The sequence below is a fragment of the Bufo bufo genome, chromosome 2 (genome assembly GCF_905171765.1).
Source record: "Bufo bufo chromosome 2, aBufBuf1.1, whole genome shotgun sequence".
Classification (NCBI taxonomy): domain Eukaryota; kingdom Metazoa; phylum Chordata; class Amphibia; order Anura; family Bufonidae; genus Bufo; species Bufo bufo.
Window position 1 is genome coordinate 547732963 of NC_053390.1, and position 20141 is coordinate 547753103.

Here is a 20141-nt window from a genome sequence, read left to right on the forward strand (position 1 = left end):
CTATGCATTCTGTATTCAGAATGCTATTATTTTCCCTTATAACCATGTTATAAGGGGAAATAATACAATCTACACTACAACTAACCCAAACCTGAACTTCTGTGAAGAAGTTCGGGTCTGGGTACCACAGTCGGTTTTTTATCACGCGCGTGCAAAACACATTGCACCCGCGCGATAAAAACTGAACATTGGAACGCAATCGCAGTCAAAACTGACTGCAATTGCGTTCCTACTCGCGCGGGTTTGCCGCAATGCCCCGGGATACATCCGGAACTAACCTGGACACGCTCGTCTGCAAGATGTCTGTGTGTCACACTCTGCAGAGATGAGGCGGCTGAGAGAAGTGTCCGGACCGAATGGAGAAGATGATGACAGAGAAGATCTACAGCAGAGGAGACGTCACCTGGAGGCTCTGGATGTGACAGGTATATGCTGCTTTATAGCAAATACAGCAAAATGCGGTGTATGGGAGGAGGGTCGATTTAGAGAACTGGGCCAGGGTTAATGCAAAGTGTTTATTTGCACTGTGAATATAAGCCCTGTACTGTGTTAACCCTTTACTGTGATGTCACTGCATATTAAAGGGGTACTCCGGGATAGGAAAATAAATCCCCTATCCAAAGGATAGGAGATAAGTGTCTGATCGGGGGGGGGTCTGGCGATGGGATCCAACCCGATCTCCTGTATGGTACTCCGGATCTCCTTGTGCCTGTAGCAGTGGTCAACACTCCCCCTCCATGTATCTATGGGAGAGCCGCAGATACAGCAGATACAGCACTTGTGTATCTCCGAGTCTTCCATAGAGATACATGGAGGGGGAGTGTTGACCACACACCGCTCCGTACGGTGGTTGACGCAGCTTATTTCTTGAGGACTGAGCCAGGGCACCGTACGGGAGATCACGAGCATCCAAATATTTTTGTGGGGGCCTCATGTTCGAGTTTTACCTAAGGCCTCACAAAGTCTAGATCCGCCTCTGTTTAATTTCATCCATGATGTACCCTGTAGTTTTACCACCTTATATCTCTGATTTAGTCCGCATAGCTTACAGATCCACTTTTCACTAACCACTACATATTCATTTCTGTGAAACACCTGTTAGGTCAAAACTACCCTTTCACCCACTTAAAATGGTTGTATGGGGGTGCTCTTTCCAAAATGGGGTCACTTCTTAGGGTTTTAAATTTCTGGGGACCTGGTACCTAAAATCCATGTCTGCCAGCAAAATCCATATTTAGCTGTTTGCCTGCTATGCGCATAATACAGCAGGCTACAAGCACATATGGGGTGTTTCCTAAATGGGGAGAAAATGGGGAACACATATTGGTGTGCATTTTCTCCTTTAACCCCTTGTGAAAGTGAAAAATTGGGGTCTGCTAGTAATTTTTCATTTTCACAAATGTGTGCTTTGAAATCCTTTAAAAGGAATCTGTCGCCAGGTTTTAGCATATTAAGCTGTCACCATTGCCATGTACAATAAACTACCTTTTTCTGTTATGCAAATGAACCTCCAAGGTGCCCACAGGGGCCTTATTCTTCTTCTCTTGAGCCCAGTAACACCCCCCTGCAGTGCCCAGCCCGCCTTAATTTCCAGCCCAAGCACGCCTCCTCATTAAGAAATATCCTCCCACAGCTGAGGTAGATGGCGCCGCCCCCTCCGCTACACCATCTAATACATTCCAGATACGCCCCTTGCTTCTTCCTTTCGGCCGCCGGAAATCTCGCGCTGGCGCAGTACTGCCAACTGCCTGCGCGATCATAAAGCTCCTGAGGGCAACAGCCTCAAAAGTGTCACTGGGCATGCGCCGAGCCCAGTGACGTAATCAGATCAATGTTGCCTGAGGGAGCCTTGAGAGGAAGTGCGCAGGAGAGGAAGCTCTATCTGCAGACAGCAGCAGCTATTTGCCAGCAGCATTAAGTAGCCATCAGCCAGAAAATTCTTGTTTTACAGTCTAAGTGTAGGTATAGATTATGTTATGGGGTATCAAAACCCCCCACCTCTGACACACAAGAGTAAAGAATTGTACAGTAAACACCACTACAATGTTCTCATGTATGCCCAGATGTTCCCCTCATCACATCATGTACCCCCAGATGTGTCCCTGATGTGCACCCCTCAAAAGCAGTACGCCCTGATGTGTACCACTCTAAAGCAGTACTCCCAAATGTGTCCCATCACAGCATTTACGTCCAGATTTGTCCCCATCACAGCATGTACCCCCTGATGTGCCCCCCTCAAAAGCAGTACCCCCAGATGTGCCCCCATCACAACATTTACGCCCAGATGTGCCCCCATCACAGCATTTACGCCCAGATGTGACCCCATCACAGCATGTACCCCCTGATGTGCCCCCTCACAGCATGTACGCCCAGATGTGCCCCTTCATAGCATGTACGCCCAGATGTGCCCCTTCATAGCATGTACATCCAGATGTGCACCTTAACAATTATATTGTATTGAGGTAGTCAGTGGACCTTTCTACGGCTAGTGAAAAAAATAGAACTAAAAAACACAGATTTTTGCTTTATACACAGAATACCAAAACTTTTTTTAACAGACATAAAATTTATTATTTATTTTTTGGATCTTAATAATTATTAATTAGAATAAAATACAATGAATTACGGTGAAACTAATGACAACTTGGAGCTGGTTATGGAAAATATCAATACTGAATCTTCATCGCAGACCAATGTGAGTATAAAAAAAAATATCAATGAAATAAAAAAAAAATTACTAAATATATTCACTAACATAATTATTATTTCCTCTAACTAGACATATGATTCTGTTACCATAACTAAACATGAGGAGGAGGTTCTTATAATCAGTTCTGGCAATGATTGTACTATTAATCTGGATAATCCGTACCATCTAGAGGCATGTTATCTGGATGATGAGATTGTCAATCTCGAGGTACTTCATGTTTTGTTTTTCTACAAAATCCTAGCACTTATTATAATCTGGAAAAAAAAATCTTGAAAGTAAATGCAAAGTCATAAATACTTTATTCTATTTATTTTTTTGGTATCGTCTCATTGTCTTTTAGGATTTTTTCTAGTATCCTAAAAAAATGTAACATTTCTATTTCTTTTCTACAGACTCTGTTTGAAGGACAACTGTTTGATACAGTAAATGCAGGGCCGGACTGGCCTACTGGGAAAATTCCAGTAGCCCTGACTGCCGCACGGCCGGCCGTGCCGACAGCGAAGAGGCTCCTTGGCCGGTGTAGCTACTAGCTGACTGCTGCACGGCCGGCCGTGCTGATCACAGAGAGCAGGTGGGGCAGCACAATGTGCTGTATGACTTAATGTCACATGTCATCAGCGCTGCTGCGTGAGTGGCACATCAGACGGAGCGTAGCCGCGTACCTTTAGTTCAGGCGGGAGCGGCTGCAAAGCACGGGTACCATTCTGTTCAATGCTCACTGGCACTGCCTGCCATCTACGATTCCACGCTGCTGGTCCAGGCCGTCCAGTGCATGAAGAGCCAGCAGAATCAGCACTCAGCCCACTAGGCACAAGGTTAGCACAGATCCCACTGCCCCAGGAACTTACAGGAGGACTATATATCTGAGTATAAAATAAATATGTACTAAGTTGGAATAACCTAGGCATCATCTGGATATCATTCTAAATGTACAGCTAACAGCAGGTATAAATTATAAATCTTTAATGGACCATGCTGGTATAACCTGGGTACCTCCTGTATATAATGATATTTGTACAGTTGGTATAACCTGGGTATCTCCTGTATATAATTATATATGTACATCTGGTATAAGTTATACATCTTCTTGTATACTGTACAGTGATACTAATATGGAGCATGCTGGTATAACCTGTGCATCTCCTGTATATAATTATATATGTAGAGCCGGTATAAGTTATACACTGTATACAAGAATAGTATTCTGATCTATTAACCAAAATTGATGGATTACACCTCGAAGAGGGTGTCCTTTTGGCATCCATAGACGTGAAGGCACTTTACAGCAACATTCCCCATGATTTGGGTCTATGTGCTGTGAACCATTTCCTAAAAAGTACATGAATCCAATATGCAGCACATAATCGCTTTGTCCTCAAACTCACGGAATTCGTTCTGCGACATAATTATTTTCTTTTTGATTCCAAGTTCTTCCACCAGCTCAGGGGCACGGCAGTGGGGAGCGCCTGTGCCCCCACATATGCTAATTTGTTCCTGGGCTGTGGGAGGACACAGTGGTATTCACCGAGGATAGTGTTGGACATCGAGGATAGTTTTCTGGGGCCGCTACATCGATGACATCCTGATACTGTGGAGCGGCTCCAGAATTTTTTTCCCAATTTCTGGCAGAACTCAATATCAATCAGATTGGTATGCATTTTACCTCTGAGGTCAGTGACCATAATCTGGCCTTTTTGGATTTGCACATCACCTTGAATGATGGCTTCCTCAATACTAAAACCTATAGGAAGCCTACTGCAACCAATAACTTGTTAAGATGGGAAAGTAATCACCCACTTAATCTCAAACGCGGTATCCCAAAGGGACAGTACCTTCGAATCCGTAGAAACTGAACCACCAAAAATGACTTTTACAATCAGGCCAGAGATTTGAAAATTAGATTTAATCAGAGAGGGTATCCAAACCGGAACTTACAAACAGCATTTAGGTCAGCTCTAAGTATTGATAGAGCAGACCTATTGTCCGGAAGAGTGACTAAACAAGACCACACTAAAGCTAGTCCAATGCTCCGAATAGTGGGAACCTTTGACAACTGTAATAGAGAGGTGAGAGATATTCTGCAAAAATATTGGGAAATGTTACTTATAGACCCTGATGTTAAGGATATTTTCCCATCATACCCGGCAATAACATACAGAAGAGGAAGATCCCTAGGGGATAGGTTTGTCCACAGCCATTATACAACATTGAAAAAAACAGGTACTTGGTTGGACAGAAAACCTATTGGGACCTTTAGATGTGGCTCCTGTATAGCTTGCCAATATATTTGTCAAACTAAGACTTTTACCAGTCACACGACCAAAAAAACATATACCATCAGAGATTTTGCAAACTGCAAAACAACAGGAGTCGTGTATCTATGCACATGTATTTGTCAACTACAATACGTGGGCAAAACCAAAAGGGAGCTTAGAAGAAGAATAGGGGACCACCTAGGAGACATTAGACATAAAAGGGACACAACCATCTCTAGGCATATACAGAACTTTCATGAAGGAAATTAAAAATCATTGAGGTTCTGTGTAGTCGAGGTTGTCGCCTCTCACCACGAGGAGGGGATCTAGATAGAAAAATATTATAAAAAGAGGCAGAGTGGACTCACAGACTCAAAACGGTGAGCCCATTGGGCCTTAATGAGATGTTGTCGTTTGCGTGCTTTATATGAAGCATCATTTAACTATATACCTCAGACCAATATAAAGTGTATTGTATATGGACCTGTCAGAAATGTCGAACACTATTTACTAAGATATAGGTGAGGAAATCCATCTAAATAGGGTGTATCTTGATTCTTTGAAACTGATATAGTAACCTTATTTGCTTTTCACTCACCTTGTTCCCCCACTAAAAGTCCCTGGACTCTAATGTAATATACCCTAGTTTAACGCTATTTACCCTTAATACCCTCAGTCTAAGGGTCCATTCACACGTCCGTTGTTTCTTTCCGGATCCGTTCCGATTTTTGTGGAACGGATGCGGACCAGTTGCGGACCCATTCATTTTCAATGGGTCCCGAAAAGATGCGAACAGCACAATGTGTGCTGTCCGCATCCGTGGTTCCGTTCCGCATGTCCGAAAAAATATAAAGCTTGTCCTATTATTATCCGCAAATTGCCGTTCCTGGTACAATAGAAAGTAAATGGATCCGCAAAATGCGGATGACATGCGTATGTCATCCACATTTTGCGGATTCCGTTCCTGGAAATTAAGTCCTGCCCACAGAAACCAAAGAGCAAGGCCCTGGCAGAGCTGGATCCTCAAAAACACACAATATATAGCTTGCTGTAATTTTCACGCAACGCACAAGTGATGCTTGAAAATCACCGCTCATCTGCACAGCACCATAGAAATGAACGGGTCTAGATTCTGTGCGGGTGCAAGCATTCATCTTATACCTTGCACCCGTGTGGAAAACGTTCCCGTGGTAAAGAGGCCTTTAAGGCTACTTTCACACCTGCGCTAAGTGCGGATCCGTCTGGTATCTGCTCAGACGGATCCGCACCTATAAATGCAAAGGATGGTATCCGTTCAGTGCAGATCCGTCTGCATAACAGCTTTTTCAGATATGAATTTTCACGATAGTGAAAACTCAGATCCGACAGTATATTCTAACACAGAGGCGTTCCCATAGTGATGGGGACACTTCAAGTTAGAATATTCTAAGAACTGAGGGGTTAAGAACTGTGCGGCACCTGAGGGGTTAATTGTGCGGATCACAGCCCCCTGTAAGAGATTGGGTGCTGCCAGGCAGCAGGGGGGCGTTATGTACACAGTTCTTAGTATATTCTAACTTGAAGCGTCCCCATCACTATGCGTTGCGTGAAAATTACAGCAAGCTATATATTGTGCGTTTTTGACACAACGCAGGCCCCATAGAAATGAAAGGTGCTGAGTGAAAATCGCAAGCATCCTCAAGCGTGGATGCGTTGTGATTTTCACGCATGGTTAGTAGACAATCCGGATGGGGACCCAATCTTTATTATTTTACCTTATAACATGGTTATAATGGAAAATAATAGCATTTATTTGCTATTTTCACACTAGCGGAAGGACGGATCAGACATGCTGTTCACCCTGTCGGATCCTTTCAGCTGCTATTTTGCCGTGCCGCGGGACAGCTGCTCCGTCCACATTGACTATAATGGGGACAGGGGCGGAGCTCTGGCCCAGCACGTCAGTGCACGGCAAAAGGCCACAGGACTAAAAGTACTGCATGACCAACTTTTTAGTTATAGTTTTGAATTTTTATTCTAAGACGAATCTCGCACACATTGGGCCAGATTTATCATTAGCTCAAGTCAGAATAATCGAGTGAAAAAGTCGCTAATTTTTGCGCAATCGCTAAAACTGCGCACAAATTTGCGACTTTTTTCTGCTCTGCACTATGCTCGCCAGTTTTCTGAAAGTGGGCGTGTTTTCTTATGTAAATTAATCTCTAGACAGATTTACTATTGGGACTATTTAAAAAGTCGCAAAAAAGTCGCAAAAAAATGCGCAATTTCACTCCAGTGAGGACCATGCTTATCTTATGAGACTTTTTAATAGAACATGCGACTTTTTCGTAAAGACGTGCAACTTTTGTAAAGCTGCTTACTGATGGATAAACTGCTACCGTCAAACCACATTTATTACAGTCTTAAAGGGCCGATCATAAATCTGACTTGGCTAAAACTGACTTTAGCCATATGTGAAAGTGGAGTGAGCTGTCAGAGTAATGATAAATCTGGCCCATTGAGTGTGGAATCCCGTGGGTTTACTTGAACTTGTCCGCCAAGGCATCCAGACAGAATCAGTTACGCTCGTCTGCAAGGGGCCTAAGGCATTTCCATATCCTATACCTTGGATAGTGAACCTGCGGCCCTCAAACAGTAGGAAAACTGCAACTCCCACAATGGTCCTCTCTAGGAGGATTTCTGTAGGCTGTCCTGGAATGATGGGAATTGTAGTTTTGAAACAGCTTGAGGCCTGCAGGATCAGCATGCCTGTCCAATACTGTAAAGGGGGAATATTAATCACCAATATTTATGCAAATATCGATAATTAATATTCATAAATAGGAGGAGGCGTCTATTGATAACTCCGCCTATTTATACCTTTATATAATAATAATAACAATACCCTTGCACTATGCCTTACACTGATCGCTACACTAGCTGCATGCGCCTTACTAACTATCGCCAATAACTACACGTTACGCAGGTAGATACAAATATAACAGTATTTATTAACAATACACTGCGCAATATACTAACAATACAGCACTAATCATACAGTACTCAACTACACTACACGTTCCCAATTCCACCCATAAACTAACTATACAATACACACATTCAATATTAACAGCCCACCCACCTAGTACTATTAACTATCCCTATGGGGTTGACAAAGGTTGACGGTCTTACAAGGGTGTAAGCCAACCACAGAGCATATATATATATATATATATCACAGGAGGTGATTAGGGTAAATCAGGGATCAGGGGTAGGGTTACCAGGGGTAATAAGGGGTAGGGTTACCAGGGGTATATAGGGTAGGGTTTACCAGGGGTATATAGATAGTGTAGGGGGGTCCGGAGGGTATATAGAGTGCAGGGGGGTCCGGAGGGTATATAGAGTGCGGGGGGGTCCGGAGGGTATATAGAGTGCAGGGGGGTCCGGAGGGTATATAGAGTGCAGGGGGGTCCGGAGGGTATATAGAGTGCAGGGGGGTCCGGAGGGTATATAGAGTGCAGGGGGGTCCAGAGGGTATATAGAGTGCAGGGGGGTCCAGAGGGTATATAGAGTGCAGGGGGGTCCAGAGGGTATATAGATAGTGCAGGGGGGGGGATCCGGATGGTATATAGAGTGCAGGGGGGTCCGGAGGGTATATAGAGTGCAGGGGGGTCCGGAGGGTATATAGATAGTGCAGGGGGGGGGTATATAATGATACTTAGGGTTAATGCTCGTTGTCCAGGGGTCGCTCGTTCGTCTAGGGGTGCTCGTCAGTCCAAGGGGGTCTCCTTCAGGGTGGGTGGGCGGCCGGCTCTCCCCCCAGTGCTGGGTCCGTGGGATATTTATATCCCACGGCCCGCACTGCCGCACCGCCCACAGGGTGGCGCGCGCGCGCGCACACCACTATTGGAGACACGTGGGCCGTCGCAGTGAGATGATGTCACTGCGCCGGCCCGTGCGTCTCCTGAACGAGCGCATCGGGGCCGCGCTTTCATACCAACAGGCGGGGGAAGCCTTTGATCTCCCGCCTGTGGTATTTAGCATTCCGGCCAGCGAGATGTTAATTTCGCTGCCGGAATGCGCATAATAGAAGAAGGGGAGAAACCTCCTCTCCTTCTATCATGTATAATTGTCTCCAGCGGCGCTGGTGACAATTATATCAAAGGGCTCAGATTCTGTGGAATCTGAGTCCTTTGAAGTTATCAGGATGACCAGACCTTAGTCTGGTCATTCTGATACAATCAACCAAATTGCATCTGTGTGAATGCTTGGGGGACATTCACACCGATGCATCTGGTTTCAGATGTATGGAGGGGGGGGGGGGGGGAATATCATATAATATATATCTATATATGTGTATGGATGCATGGGGCACATCCATACACATGTATACACCAACATAGGGGACAAATACACACATCAGGGGGCATAAGGGGCCCAGTTATATACATGTATACATATCCTAATATGTATACACATGTATACAAGGGGCCACTGCCCTATACATATTATGAAGGGGGATTATAGAAATACATATACATATATATATAGAAAAGGGGGCCACAGTATATATGCTAAGGGTGCATATATTTCCCACAGGGGCCACCATGAGTCCCTGTGGGCACCCATGGGCAAACGCGCACAGATGCTTGGCACATCTGTGCACATCATCCCAGGATGCGGTAGTACATGTATGCATATATACCATACATGGCCGCACGTGATTGCATGCATGTATGGGTATATATGCATACGTCTCAACTCTTCCTCAACAATCCCCCTGTTGTCGGAAATACGACAATATCTTGGGAGAAGGGTTGAGATGTATTTGCCTCCCCTTCCCCCTCAACCCCATCTTCAGTGATAGTTCAGGAAGAACTGTAGTGTCCAACAGGTTCTTAGGTACCTAGACATCACCCCTCCAGGTTTCCTCTGACCTGCCGTTCACCGTAACCTACTCCTCCATCCACCGGGCACACCATCTTCTTCTTTAGTCTTGACCTCTTTTATCTTGATCAGTCCCTCCTACTGTCATCTTGGACTTCCGGAGCGGCTTGACCCTTGCAGTCTTTGACTGGTCTTCCGTTGTTAGCCACCCCTGGGGTTGGGGTGACCACACTCTTACTGTCTCTCAGCAATGCTGCCGATCTTCAAGTCCATCCCGCCCCAAAGGAATCTGGAGCGGGTTGACCTTCGCAACCTTAGTCTTTTACTGCGCCAACCTTCAGGTACGACTTTTGCCAACATCTTGTGTTCAGTCTAGGTAGGTGCGGTACTCCCATGGACAGGTTAGTAGGTCTTTACTAGGCAGGTCAGTTCTTCCATAGAGCGGGGTGATGTCTCGGAACCCAAATTCTAACGGTGGAGAACACCTCCGCCACACTACACATCCAGCCCTTCCCTTATGAACTTCACTATTCCAGGGTTCAAGGTGGCAAATGACAAACAGAGGGGCCCTGTCCCTGTCGTGTCCTAATCTAATCCCCATTCATACAAAACATCTATCACAATTCCCCTTCCCCTCCTCCAACCCACCCACACCCAAAAACATTTATATGCAATACTATGAGGTCTCAGGATGGGCAGGGTGTACCTCCCAAAATCTCATACGCACCAGTCCAATATACATCACATAGGGTCTCAAGATCAATTAGAGATTTTCCATCCTGACCCCCCCCCCCCCCCACATGAATTGTCCTGTCTTTAGAATCTTCCTCGGCTTCAGGGCTTGGTGAAATCAAGTCCTGAGCCTCCGGCGATTGTGTTCGTGAAGTGCCGTCTGGTTCTGGCTTAGTTGGTCCGTTAGTCTCTTGACCCTCCGGTACATCCACCCCAGTCCTATGTACATGAGACCGACCAGAACCAGTAGCACTATCACCGGGTGTATCAGCAAATTAAAAAACGAGGTTGCCTTAGGACTGTATCCAAAAAGACTCTCCCACCATGAGATCTTTGAGTCCTTGTCCAAAGCTGTGGCAACTGCGGTAATTTTCATTCGGTCATGGGTAAGTCGAATAGTGGCCTGTTTCTCCGTCTCCCGAAGATGTTGTAAGATTTCTTCCTCTTGGCTGAAATCCATCAGGAGCTGTTTAAGTTCTTTGCCGAGGCCAAGGGGAATCTTCTGAAGTCTCACGGGAACATCGGGGCGGATGTCGAGTCTTCTTTCCGGGGTGATTGGGGTTCTTCCTTGCTGTCCTGCGACGTCCAGACCTAGAACAGGGCTAAGGGTACAGTACGCTCCGGGGAAGAGTGTTCCTCGCTCGGTACAATTGAATCCATAAATTTTATATGACCCATTATTCCCTTGGTACCAACACCAATATCCCTGTCCCAAGTATTTTAAAGAGGATGAAGGTATTGGGTTGACCTTCATCTCACAGGTCCCCTCGGTGTTCCAACACTGGTGCCCAAGCACCCGATCTCGACCACCCTGACATAGGATGGCATCCTCTCTCAACCAACATCCTTCTGTGTCAAACAAAGAAGGATGGCCTTCTTCATAGGTTAGAACGCTCGAGGGGAGCTGGGGATGAAGTACCGTTCGGTTGTTCATCACCGTACCTAGATTGATGACACTGTATCCCTGTCTAGTGCGACCGGACACAGGTGCCAATGACGAAGCAGTACAGGTTGAATTTCGACACCCATGCCACTGAACCGCCCACCAGTTGGTATGGTTGATGGTGAAAGGAGAGATCAGTGGACTTATTCGCTGGCGGAGGTTGAATGGGAAGTGGCCGTTGTGTAGTGCTGAGACAATATGTTTAAGGTTGTCCGAGAGTTCGCTTTGGACCTGCGTACACGCCAGAGCAAGCTGAGCCCGATCCTGCTCCTCTAACAGACCCACCACTAACCTCCTAAACTTCTCACGTATAGCAGAAGATAGAGAGGTGGTGGCATCAATGTGCGAATGCTGTAAACCCTCTAGGACGTGGTTTACATCAAGCTGGGTCCTGAATCCTTCCCCGGCATGTCGCGCAACTTCTCCAAGCTTATTTCTCAGGACTTCCATATCCATAGTGTTCAGGGCGCCCACTCCCAAAGCGCCTCCGCCAAGTCCCATAGCCACTAAATCTCTCCTCCCCCTGTTCTTCCTGCGTGGGGGGTCGTCTTTTCTTACCTCTTGTCCCGCCTCTATCCAACCTCTTACCATGTCAATTTGGTTCCTGACGAACTCCTCACACCTGTGATCCCAATGGTCAACTCGGAAGTCATCTACGGAAATTCTCCAGGTAAATAGGATGAATTTGGCGTCCGTGATGATTTTCCAGGGGGATGACAGTTGAGGAGCTACAGGATCTGCCAATTGATGGATAGGGGCGGTGCAAGAGTCGGAATGTGGTTTTACCGGTTGGAGATCTTCTGTATCGTAGGGGACCCTCACCACTGTTGCACAGATCTGTCCCCTTCCTTTGAAGGGGTACCACTGATCGTTTTCTCCAGCCTGTAACACTAGCTTCCCTACAGGTTTTGTTTGGGACAGATAGACCCACTGAGTAAAGGTCCAGCACCCCTCGTCTGCTGTCTCACAAAAAGGCCATTTAAACGAACCATCTATATTGATGTCAAAGTTAATATCTCTACCCCTGGGGTCCTTCCAATCGGAAGACACATACCTCCCCCGGTATTCTTCAGTCATAGGAGTACCATCCATCCATACATCCACCGTAGGGGTGTCTATCCGTTGCACACCAAATCCCAACTCCAGGGATTAGTGTCCAACATCACCATCTGGGTTTCTTGCTCCCAGTGAGCATAGGTGACAAAATAGTATCCTGTCACCTCAGAAACACAGTTGTCTCTCATGATGGTGATCATGAAAGACCGTATGGATGGAGATCCCCTTAACCGAGCATACCTGGGGTCCTTTGCGTCGGTCCGTACCTTTAAAACTGTGGCTCGATATAAGCCTTCCAGTTTCACCAGACCACTCTGATCATTCCAGATGGCTTGACCAGAGTCACTGCAGTTTAATTTTAACATCATTATATTGGTTCGTAAATAATCAGTGGACACATGTCCCTGAACGTAACTGGATTCCCTGGTGATAATCATCTGGGAATCTCTTAACATGCAATAAGCCTTCAGGGTGCCTTTTACTGGAATGGGCCTATCAAAATATGTCCTAACCCTTAACCTGTCTAGGCTATCCTTCTCCAGGAAGGTAGCCTTCAGGATGTGCCAACCGCTGTACTCTGCCCCAGTGACATCTTCAGGACTCAGTATTCCCTTCTTAGTGCATAACACCGTAGTAGTGTTAGCTCTCACTTGCTGGTATGGGTGCAAGTGTGGGTCTTTAGATACCCATCTTAAGGATTTGATAGGTGTAGGGTCTGAGTCCTGAAAATGCCTAAATTCCTTGAGACAGAGGGCGTGTAAGTCATGTTGAATGGCAGACACATTCTCCACTGGGGTATAATGCTGAATTACACCGTTGGCAAAACCCTCTCTTTGGAAACCATACAGATACCACTGACCTGAAGTAAAGGCGAAGTTCTCGTATGGTTTCCGGATTTTGCCACCCAAACATTCCACCATTAAAAGGCCGGGTCCATTAAGTGATATGTTTGCCATCTCAATGTTAGTCCCCAGGCCCTCCCCTGAAGAGGCCGACCCTGCCGTCAACATGCTTACCGCCAGTGTCACAAGCTGGAGACATATCCCGTTCAGAGAATGCCTAGCTCTTCCCTGGTCAAGTGGTCCCATGGCGTGTCTCCCTCTTGTGTTCTGTAATTAGATGGAGTGTGATCAGTGGAATGGATTTATCATCGACCCACCAAGCCCTATTACCCCTCCCCCCCTTCACCCAACTCAGAACGGTATATGTTATTGAGTTGGGGAAGCTCGGGTGGCTTTGGCTTGGTCGATGTGAATCCACAAGAGTTCCTGCCGTCTATGGGATTTCTTTTTGTTGGTGATTGGCCTTTGCACTTTCAGCATGGTGTCTCCCATTACTTCAAGGACCTTGTATGGTCCTTCCCAGTTTGCGTCCCAGGGGCCAGCCCGACGGAATACTTTTACCATCACCATTTCTCCTACAGCGGGCATTGGCGTTTCCCCCTGTAGATACGGTTTGTGTAGCCGTATTGCTGCGTGAGGCAGTAGCTCTTTCAGGTTCTGTTGAACCTGTTGGAGAAACATGTCTCTGGCGATGGCGTCTTTCGTGGGCTCTGACACTTGAGGTTCGTTGGGGAGACATAGGGGCATCTTACGTCCGGTCATCAGTTCATACGGGGAGATACCGGTACTGGAGGCTTCGGTGGCTCGAATACCCATCAGCACTGCTGGAAGATAGGTTACCCAAGAGGAACCCTTCTCCAGCAGCGCCTTGGAAAGCCGGGTTTTGATGGTCCGGTTCATCCGTTCCACGATACCCGCTGACTGAGGGTGGTAAGGCACATGAAACCTTTGCTTTATGTCTAAGAGACCACAAAGCGCTTTCATTACCTTACCCGTGAAATGTGTCCCTCTGTCTGATTCTATCACTCTGGGGATACCCCATCGTGACAGAACCTGTTCCCAGAGAACACGGGCAGTCGTGGAAGCCGTTTCATTGACCGTGGGGATGGCTTCTACCCATTTCGAGAAGACATCCACTATTACCAATGCGTAACGGCAGTTACGACTTCCGGTTGGTAATGGTCCAATGAAATCGATTTGTATCGCGGACCACGGACCATCCGCAGGTGGAACCCGTTGCAACACTGGTTTCAGGGCGGATGCCCTTGGGTTGACTTGAGCACACACCAGGCACTGTTGGGTAACCTCCTCTACTGAATAGGACATCCCTGGCCAGTATAATTTGTCTCTCAGGAGAGGCAAGAGTTTATTCCGGCCAAGGTGTCCAAACAGTTGGTGGTTCAATCGCGTCAGGTCTGCTTGCAGGTGTTGCGGGACCACCGGAAGAGGAAGTTGCTGAGTACCGGTATCGTAACACAGGATCCCTTGTTGTACAGACCAGGGGTGTTGAGGTGATTTGATGTGTGTCATTAGAAGAGGATCCTTAGATTGTTCCTCTTCAAATGACACCGGGCCGTCACTCAGATGGGTACGTGCTGCAATCCGGTGAGTTGGTAGCGGCACCATGCCCGGTTCCCGGAGGGTACCAGACACTGCCGCTAGTTTGGCCAACTCGTCTGCCTTGTTGTTTCCCATTATCAAAGGTTCATCGCCTTTTTGATGTGCCGGGATTTTGATAATGGCTGCTTCCGTCATATGTGCCATGCCCCACTCCCACAGCTCTTTCAGGACCGACACATGAGCCAGAGGTTTGTTTTGGCTGTCTACAAAGCCTCTCTTCTTCCATATGTCAAGATGCAGGGTGAGGGAGCGAACTACATACGAGCTGTCGCTGTATATAGTTCGTTTCCCTGGGGGCTGAAGAAGCAGAGCTTCTTTGACCGCCTCTAGCTCTGCACGCTGTGCTGACATGTGACCCGGTAGCCTGACAAGACTCTGGGTACCAGTGGTCTCGTCCAGTACAGCAAAACCCGTGACATATTCTCCTTCCAAATAGAATCGAGAGCCATCAACAAAGATGACTCTGTCATCTGGACATCTGTCGGTTCTGAACATCTGTGGAGAGTCGTCCAGTTCGGGTTGGCCACAGTCATGTTCGGTTCCAGTCAGGTTTAGCAACTGAGACAGAACATACTTGGCCTTATGGTCCACCTGCAGATTCCGGCCACTGAGATCCATGATCCATCTCCCGAATCTCTGTTGGGAGACTCCAGGGAGAGTATCACGGAGCAAGAGGGCTAAAGGAGAATGTGGAGTCTGCAAGGTGAGGGGTCGGAAGCCTACAATATGCTCGGTAGTCTTGACGGCAAAGTGTATGGCTGCCAATTGTTTGGCACATTCATCGAACCCTCGTTCGACGGGTGAAAGTAGCCTGGAGAAATATCCCAGCGGTCGGGCCTCATACCCTACTTTCTGAAGAAGGACCGCTGCGATAGACTCCATCCCTGCATGCGCCTGTATGGCCATTTCCCCATCTGGATGTGGAGTAGCCAACACAGGTGCAGAGGATAGGTCCCTTTTCAAAATTGAAAAGGCCTCTTCCTGTGTCTCGGACCAGCCTTTGATTGAGGGTTCTTCCCCTCTAAGGAGCTCATAGAGAGGTTTTGCTTTGGCAGCAAAGTCCTCTATGAATTCCCTCATAAAGTTGGCCACCCCCAGGAATTTTCTCAAATCCTGAAGAGTGCCGGGTCTGGGTAGCTTCACCATGGCTTCCACACGGGCTGTCATGATTCCTTTGGTTCCAAAGGAAATTTGGACCCCAAGGAAGGTTACCTCCGCTTTGGCCAAATTTGCCTTATGGGGACTCAGCTTGAGTCCTGACTTTGTCAGGAGTCCCAGCAGCTCTTTCAACAGAACCAAATGTTCCTCTATGGTTTCTGTATGCAAGAGCAGGTCATCCACGTATTGTAGAAGGCATTCCGGTCGTGAGAACACACTCAGTACGGCCGCCAATGCCTGATGAAAATACGTGGGGCTGCTGTGTAACCCCTGAGGCAGTACAGCAAACATGTACTGTTTGTCCCCCACCGTAAAGGCAAATTTGTACCGGCATGACTCCGTGAGTTCGATAGAGAAGAACCCGTTAGCAACATCTAGAGTCGAGAATACGCGGCTTTTGCCGCTTATTCTGGATATGATGTCGGGAGTCTGGGCCACCACTGGAGCTGACATTGGGGTGTATTTATTGAGGATCCGGAGGTCTATGGTGAGCCTCCATGCACTAGTGTCCTTTTTCTTGACTGGCCAGAGGGCATTGTTGCATTTTGAATTACCCTCAATAACCACACCCCTAGTCTTCAACTCCTGGACCGTGTCCATAATTGAATGGGTGGCTTCTGGTGGAAATCGGTATTGGCGTTGAGGTGGAGGGTCAGGACCCTGAATGTCCACCTGAACTCCAATCAGTCTGCCACAGTCATTTTTGCTCTGGGCCCACAGTTCGGGATGCTCGTACACAATAGGCTCCAGGTCTAGATTATGTGAGACCTCAGGCCACTTGTGTTCGAGTATGTCAGTAGAATTTTCTACTGCTTGCAAAGGTGGTCCCAGACAATGGCGTTGGATAACAAACACCTTAGCTCGTCTGGGACCCTTCCAAACAATGCAATTTGCCAGATCCAGGATCCACCCATTTTGTGTCATTACATCGGTTCCGATAATGTTGTCAGAACCGGGGTAATACCACATGGGGATCCTAAGGGTCATGTAACTGGTGATCTGGACGATTACTTCCTCTATTCTGTGGGCCTTCACCCCCCTTGTTGGTGATCAAATCCGATCACCACACACTGAGGGCTGTTGGGATGTAAATCATGTTTGACATTGGTAATGGAGATTTCCGCACCAGTGTCAAGCATGATTTCAGTGTCCTGATTCTTTATTTTGGCTTTTATGTGGGGTCTCCCTGAAGAATCCAGTATGATAGGACATACTGGCGCCAGATCTTTAGGGATCCCTGATCTTCAGTCAATTTCCACCAGACTCCCCGTAGGTACCTGTGAGGTACATACTGCCACTTGTGGGTTCTTGCTATGGAACCTTGGTGTGGATTCCGGGGATTCCACACCCGTTACCGAATGTGCTGGAACGTTCGCCACAGACACACGTTTTGGTGTCTGGACCTGTGAATATCCCAGATTTCTCTCAACATATTCCCCCCCTGATTTGGCATAATTAGGTTTCATCTTGAAACCGTTATTATTGCCTGTTCTCTCAGAATTAGACCGGTTATTACGTGACCATTGTGGACAATTCCTCTTTATGTGCCCATATTGCAAACATAGGAAGCATCGAATGCCTCCCATCCTTTCCAATGGCGGGGCTGTGGGGCGAATAGCCGAGTTACCTTTTGTGTGCTGTACCCGTTCATCCTGAGATGACTCGTGTACCGGCGCACGCTCCGTCACTTTGACAGATTTCTTATTGAGCAGTGTATCCTGTCTGCACTGCTCAATAATCATAGCAGCATCCGTGAGGGATGGCTCCCTAGCTGCACTCAACCGGATTGCAGTGTCAAGGTATGGGAATTTTTCCACAAACATACGTATCATACCCTGTGGAATTCCGATACCGTGATCTTTTGTAACCCTTCTGTACATTGCTTCAAACCGACTACACATAGACAGAGGTTCGTCATGTATAGTGGGTTTGAACTTGGACAGGATATCCGGAGTGACGTCCCAATGGCCCGTTGCCAGTCTCATGAGTATGGAGAGACGTTCCTCCTTGTCATAAAACTGTCCATTCATGGGTTGCGTCCTCCCCGTTACCTCATACCTTTGGTTTAGGTGTGTAGGTAACCATAACTTGAATAACTCCATGCGATATTCGTGAGCCACTGAATACTTGTTACAGTGACCCTCGAAGATATCACATGAAGTAAACGGATCTACACTGGGATCATATTTTGGGATCTCCTTGCAGATCCGTAACAGGAAGTTTATCCTTTCCATACTGGAATGGTTAGGATAAAAATCTTCCTGTCTTTCCGGACGCGTTTGCGGATTTGAAGTGGTAAATGGCCAACCACTTTCCTCTCTCCAATCATTGCCCTGTTCCTGGGATCGGTTGCTACTATTCTCCCTGGGTGTGTGGGTGAAATGTATTGTCCGTTCCACCCGTCCCCTAGTGTCTACTGTATCGGATGTTTGATCCGTGGAAGATCTTGGCGCTGTCGCCGCTATCTCCCCCTGTGCCATTTCCGAAACACAAACCTGTTTCGTGGGCACCATACTGTTAGCACCAGGCCGTGACAGATTCGAGATGACCTGCTGCAAATCCGCAATGGTTTGCGTTTTTGCAGTCAGGTCCTCTCGAAGTTGAACAATCATGTTATCCATAGATACCGTATTGTTCCTGAACTGGTTTATCTCAGTGTACAGTCTGAGCAGTTCCTTATCCATGTCAGAGTAGAAACTCTCCTTGTCCGAGAGTCTAGACTCTAACACGCAAATCTCCCTGCCCCTCTCGACCGTACACTGGGATTTCTCTTGTAGTTGTGTTTGTAATGTGTGTAACTGTTTAATGTTCTCAACACAACAATTGCAGTGGAAGTTTGCAGTGTTGGAAACTTCCTCTGCCTTTGCCGTGCTGTTAAGTGTTTCCAGATGTTCCGGCTTCCAAATGATATCCTCAAAGGTGTGAACCAATTTGGCTAACATTTGGAGCCGTTTTTTGGTTTTTTTAAACATGCTGCGATTAATGCAGAGTTTGTCATGAGCGTATGCCTGGTCCAATAAGGTGGACCATAGCAGCTCAGTGGATTTGTACGTGGTGGGGATGATGGGGTTGTATGTGCTATGTTTGCTGAGGTGTTGCAGTGTGGCGAAGTTCATACTTACTTTTTGACGAGAGGCCATCTTCATTGGTGTCGTTGTTGGTTGTGCTGTTTTGCTGCGTGGAGGAGGTCCTTCAATATTCGGAAAGCCTTCTCCCGACCAGCCAGACGACTTCTGTTCGACTTCAATGACGATGGTTCTCTCTTCAGTGGTGTAGGTGATGACTTCTCTCCAGTGGGCGTGTAAGGGAATCAGAAAATATTAATACGGAAAAATCAGAAAATATTATAGATTCTCTGCTGTAGAGATTGCTCTGTGTCTGGTTCTGATTGAAAAAGAAACGCTTTACCCGTACGAACTATCAGGCAATGGACGCTCAGAATCCACTGACCGCGTCCCTCCTGTCTGACTAGTTTACGGCGTAAGCGATTCTCCTCACCAAACCCAAACCCAGAAAACAAACTCTTAGCAGTGGGCCTGGCTCGCCAATGTAAAGGGGGAATATTAATCACCAATATTTATGCAAATATCGATAATTAATATTCATAAATAGGAGGAGGCGTCTATTGATAACTCCGCCTATTTATACCTTTATATAATAATAATAACAATACCCTTGCACTATGCCTTACACTGATCGCTACACTAGCTGCATGCGCCTTACTAACTATCGCCAATAACTACACGGTACGCAGGTAGATACAAATATAACAGTATTTATTAACAATACACTGCGCAATATACTAACAATACAGCACTAATCATACAGTACTCAACTACACTACACGTTCCCAATTCCACCCATAAACTAACTATACAATACACACATTCAATATTAACAGCCCACCCACCTAGTACTATTAACTATCCCTATGGGGTTGACAAAGGTTGACGGTCTTA

The 20141-nt window shown here is 46.8% G+C and overlaps 1 long non-coding RNA gene across 1 annotated transcript in view; it reads left to right on the forward strand.

The window, feature by feature from the left end:
• Window positions 1-366: 366 nt before the first annotated feature.
• Window positions 367-20141, forward strand: part of LOC120989760 — a 31725-nt gene continuing 11950 nt past the window's right edge. Inside the window, exon 1 of the long non-coding RNA XR_005776315.1 lies at window positions 367-425. This is a non-coding gene — a long non-coding RNA (uncharacterized LOC120989760). The remainder of the gene's footprint in view (window positions 426-20141) is intronic.